The following is a 6,000-nucleotide window of genomic DNA, read 5'->3' on the forward strand; positions in this document are numbered from 1 at the left end:
CAACTTTATTTTAGGCAATTTATAATTACCTATAAAAGAACTATCATATATACAGTATTCAATAAATACTTATGATATAATATTTGAATATTATCTGATTATTGTGAATTCCTAAGTTCAATTGAAAATACTTATGATAGAATATTTTTTGACATCTAATATAGATCTTCCACTGTGCTAACTAATTTTGTAACCATATATAAATTTGAGAAACTTCTCAAATCTATATAGAAGACAATGTAAAATCAACAAATAATATATTATTATTTTTATAATAAAAAATTTGATGAGGGTGCATTCTTATGTATTGATTTTATAATGTTTATCGGGTATATTGTCCAAACTCCTTACTAAGATATTGACATATGACCATAAATTGTCTTAAATTTTAAAAACCTTGACATATTTTGCAAACCTCCTAATTATTATTACTATGTAATAAAAAAGTGAGCATAAACTACGAGACAACCATAGTTAAAAATCTGAAAATAAATACTGGCATTATATTTGTTAAAGCAATTATTTTATTCTTCAAATAGAAGGCAATAACCAACATAACTCAAATGCAAGAAATGTGCATGAAGAACTAAGATAATCATTGATTATTCCAATTCAAGATCTATTGAATTCCAATTTGGAGACAATCATCAAACATATACAATCCACACATTTCAAAACACAAAAGCCATTAAAAATTTAATGACTAAAAATAGCATACTTCACCCAAACGTAAGACACTTTACAATATACACATGTTTTCTATCTATTTCTATAGAAATTAGAAATTGTGGAATACTTTAAATGAAAGAAAAGGAGATTATATAAAAGGAAAAAGAATATTGAAGTCAACTTTAATCTGACATTTGTCTTCCTCCCAAAATTTTAATGTACACTAATCGTCCTTTTCAAACAAAAAACTTTCTACTCCTTGATATGCACTTGCAACTAAAATGATCCATTTCTCTTTTTTAAATGTACATTTAAGCATAATTGTCTCTTCATCACTCTCTCCCATAAAAATGGCATTACATGATGGGAACAGGCCCTTAAACCTCATGATAAAATAATCTTCCCCTTTTGAATAACACATGCACTTTGTCTTATGTTGTTTGGATTTTTTTAATTTTTTTTGATAAATAGACAATTTTTTATTAAAGTATAATATAAAAGTACATATTAAAAAAAATCAAGGGATATGATATCACCTTACAAATATCCACTTGGCCTAGGGTTAGAAGCAACAACTATTTATTAAAAATAATAAAATAAATGATTATAGGTAGCCAAAGTTGTGTTTGGTAAGGGGGGTGGATCCTGATGGTCATCACTACCCCATACATCAGTAGGGTTTGTAGAGGGTCGAGAATAGACCAATCATCATTATATTCTTTTATCTCCTTTCTCTTGGGAGGTGAGATAACCAAAGGCTAAATTAGGAAACTACTTATCATTAGTTGCAGAAGTAGTAGGAATTATAGGAGCAATATGGAACCAACCAGAGACATGTCATGATGGAGAGGCAATGTGATGCTTCCACCCATCCCTTCCTCCAACATAAGAGCAACGAGGGGCTTGGGATCTCAAATTCTACGAGCAATAAGAAGAAGAGATGCAACTACAATGATGTCCATAGGATAGAGTGCAATCAACATAAACAATATCTAGTGGCACTTTGGAAATGGTACAAGGGGTGTTACCCCAATGTTGTAAGAGCTCTTGGAGGCATGTCACCTTAAGATCCACCTTGTTTACTTGTACTTGAATCTATACAAGAATATTATTACATATGCGAGCTTTAGTGTACTATTACATATTTTTATCTACATGCTTAGTTCGGTAGAACCATTTATTACTAAGAAAAACATAAGAAAGTGGTCATGTATTATGTGCCTTATAATAAAATAGTTGCTTTTATCCATTCGTGCATATAGGTATTACAGTTTATGAAGAAAAGAAAGCAACATAAAATTAGCTGATACATCAAAAAAATCTTTAAAAAAAATGTAAAATCTTTATTCATCAAAGTATTTCTATTACTTCAAACAAGTCATGAAATTAGATAAAGACAATTAAAGTTTTGAATTTGAAATAAAGATAGATGGATGAAAAAAAAAAAGGTATAAGAGAAAGATAGAGCCAATCATTACTTGAATGATGAGAGATTTTGTTATTGTCCTGGCTACTCATGCTTCCAGTATCTTACTGCTCCCACTTTCCTTCCTTCTACTGCAAATTCTTAAAAGTAAAAATATAAAAGGGGGTTAGATCCAATAGATCTAAGCAAAGACTATCCTACCTCACCATTATACCTAGCACAAGCATCCATGATAGAAATCACAAACCCATACTTATTTCTAACTAGTTTGTTTCTTGTGCAACAACCTAGTCTATCATTGATATCTTGACATTAATTTGGCTCCCACAAGGGCTCAAGCCTAACATGTCAGTGATAAGAAAAATCTAGCTATGAATAACTAAGAGCAATATTAAAGGAACTATGAGGAGGGGGGGGGGGGTTGGGTGGGGGGCACGGGGGGGTGAGTCAGTTACTCAAGGTCCATCAGTGCCAATTGAACAATCAAACAATTAAGCACATCTCTGTCTTATGTATCATGTTATTTTGTCTCTATTGTAATCTCAATAACAATATTAACTAGTAGTTCACTATCCTAATATAATAGATTTGTTGAATGTAAATATTTGAAATGTAAAACACCATAAAATATTCAACACAAGTTTGACATTAGGATTTAATGTGGAAACCCAATTTGGGAAAAACCACTAGCAACATGTCACCACTTTTTCACTCTTCTAAAGTGAGTCATGTTAGGATCCAACCTTGTTATAGGGTACAATACACAGTATTAAATGTGACTTGGTTAAAGGATTTAATCACCCTTTTAGGAGTGGCCTTCTCATAGGACTTTAAAACATTCCATTAGAATGTCACCCCAGTTAAAGGATTTACACAAATTGTTAAGTCCTTAATGACTGTCAGGTCAACCTTGGTTAAAAGGATTTCAATACAAAATGTTTCCAATGATTAGAAAGATAATAGTAGAGTTCGATCTATATGATTACAACTCACTTTGCAGTTTCATATCATTATTTAGTTCACGTACTGATTCCTTGATAAAACTTCCTTGTCACCTTTGTCCTTGATTTGCTCGAAAACACTTCAAGCAATCACCCTTCTCTTCACAACAAACTTAAGCCTTTTGCTTAGATTTTCTTATCAACATTAGTAGATTTTTTCCATCTTATTGGAAATATTTCAAACACACACAACTTACTGCTCTCTTCTCTTTTACATATTTTATAAAGTTCACCTTTGTGTTTCCTTAAATAGGTAATTATGGTTCTTTTCCATTTTCCATAATCGGCATAGATCTTAAGGGTTTACAATTTGATCCAATAGATTCATTGAATATGTTCATCTCCTTCTTTTCTAGAAACTTCTCATGGAATATTTTCATTAGATATCTTACCTAATCCTCTCCTTGAATTAAATGATCCAACCCGTCAATATCTTCAACATGCTTTCCATATCCCAAGAAATCAACTTAGTTGGCTAGAAAACATGTTTTCTCATACACATTCAAAATATTGTCACTTGGTCATTACTAGGTTCTAACACTCGCTCATCACTAGGTTTTGACACTCGGTCAACACTAGGTTCACTTTCTTGGAACTTACACTATTTACTTGGTCGATACTAATGCTCAGTCAACACTAAGTCTCACTTAGCTTGTACCAGTTCTTGGCTTGCTTTGTTTTGGCACTCAGTTGACACTAACATCCCTTAGTATAAACTTCAAGTTCCTTAATCTTCTATTGTATTCCTCAGTCAAGCTTATGCAATCTATTAGTCTTTTCTCATGTCTTCATAATGTAAACAATCAAATTATCTTGTCAAAGTCTAACTAATGAAATGTCCATTGTAGCTTCCCTTTCATAACTCAACCTTTCCTCTAGGTACTTTTTTTATGAGCAACTTCTCAAATCCTCTTCATCAATCAAATAGATATGACATTTAGATCAGATAGCAACATGTCTCATAAGTAGATTTGACATCAATGACAACATAACAATTATTTCAATTATATTTTCCAACAAGGGAAATGCAACCATAATGCATGAAACTTTAATTGTATTTAAATGCAAATTGTAAGAAATAGAGTAATTGGTTATTAAAGGGAAATTATTTCATACTTGAAATATTACATGTAGCAATTTTAGGACAAGAAATAATGGGTTGGAGAAGAGATAGAAAAAGATGGAAATGGAGATATGTAATGTTTATTTTAGTACGGGTAGATATGTATGTAATAATCACATTAGATGCTCATGTAGATCTAGCTTTAATATAATATGAGATAAACATTTATCCTATTTTGGTAACGGTCTATTGTCAACAATAATAAGCAACATCAAAACATAGGGGTTTCAAATGAATCACATAGTACATGGAACATTACAACATTAACAAGTAGCACTCGTGAACTATGGGAAGAATCATAAACTCAAGTTGCAATAGTAATTCTCAGAATCCATAACTACAATGTATGTAAGTGAGTAGCAGGCTTATGCAATTTTCATATAAAGATGAAACATATTATTCAGTTTAAGGTCATAACGGATCACATAGCTAGAGGTTACAAAATCAAAGTGTCAAAATGCATATTTATGTCATGAATTCCAAATTCAACATGAAGATAGGGAATAGTCACTAGTGATGAAAATGGAAGAGCAAATGATAGTTTAAAAAAAAAAAAAAATGTTGAAGATTCATAAGGATAAAAAGAAATTTAAAGGTCCTATAGTCCTAAATGAACACAAAAAAATGTATGCTAGGGGTAATCAAACAAAAAGATAATTCTCAAGAAAAATGATTAACAAGGTCTGTATGATATTATTTTGATAATTATTTGATAGTAAGCCATAAAAAAGTATCACAATCATAGTGACTTGAAACCTCAACTCTAGTAACTATGTTGAGCTTAATAGTAAGACTGTAGAGTTGTCAAGAGGTAAATGTGGAGATACTGCAACACAATAAAATGTTATAGAAATAGAGTAATGAGAATGCAACACATCCTTATGAGCATGTATATTTTAGCAAGGATAAGTTCATCTATATTCCAATCGTCAAAGGATAGGTAATTGACAACAACTATCTTGGCTTATAATTTTTTAGGTCTATTTCCAAAGGTTAAAAGATGGTAGAACCAACTACCAGATATAAATTTTGATTGCTTATTTATAGGTCTTTGTGCATATGGTGAGAAACAAGAACACAAAATAAAGTGTGTCATCCATTATTTTGACATACTTTATTTGAGATGCCATATGGTGTGATATCTTTTGAAAGAAAAGAAATTCTTTTTGAGGATGATAAATTCTCTATTTTGTATCCTAAGGTCAACTGTTAGAGTGCATCCAAGGTTCCTCTTTGTAATCTTGAGGTTATGTAATCATGTAAAATTGAGCATTATGGGAAGAGGCTTTGGAAGTGTAATTTGTTAATAATTGTCTTAGCACTAGTGTAATTGGTAATAGATCTATGTTTAGAAAGAGATTAGTTTTTTATCAACCTTGAGTCAATTGTGTGCATGTTGTTTTTTCTTGCTATGTAGGATAGTAAGGTATTGAAATTGTGGGTGCAAAATGGTTTTTAGAATATCACATATATACACTTCTACAATTTTCTTTTTTGGTGATTGCATCAATAAATGTCCAAATTTTTTGAAATGGCACTGTCAATGATTTATCTACAAGTGTTAATCAATAACTATAAAATGGAGGACCTTCTCTAGTTAATAGTGAGGATTTAGATGGCATTAATAATAAAAAGTCCAGGAAGAGAAAAAGTTGGCATGCAAAATATATATTCACTCCCTTGTGAAGATAAAATTGTTACAACAAATAGAAACTAGGGATGTGGAGAATTTGGTGGTGACATTGACCTCAAAAGTGTTCTCCAATGGCTTGCAACATCTC

At 31.1% G+C, this 6,000-nt stretch overlaps 1 pseudogene; it reads left to right on the forward strand.

The window, feature by feature from the left end:
* LOC149572071 (putative poly(ADP-ribose) glycohydrolase 2) overlaps window positions 1-5,749 on the forward strand; it is a 31,892-nt pseudogene extending 26,143 nt beyond the window's left edge.
* The last annotated feature ends 251 nt before the right edge of the window (window positions 5,750-6,000 follow it).

Source organism: Cupressus sempervirens, chromosome 2 (assembly GCF_028749045.1).
Source record: "Cupressus sempervirens isolate cs-2001-9-10 chromosome 2, ASM2874904v1, whole genome shotgun sequence".
In the NCBI taxonomy this organism is placed as follows: Eukaryota; Viridiplantae; Streptophyta; class Pinopsida; order Cupressales; family Cupressaceae; genus Cupressus; species Cupressus sempervirens.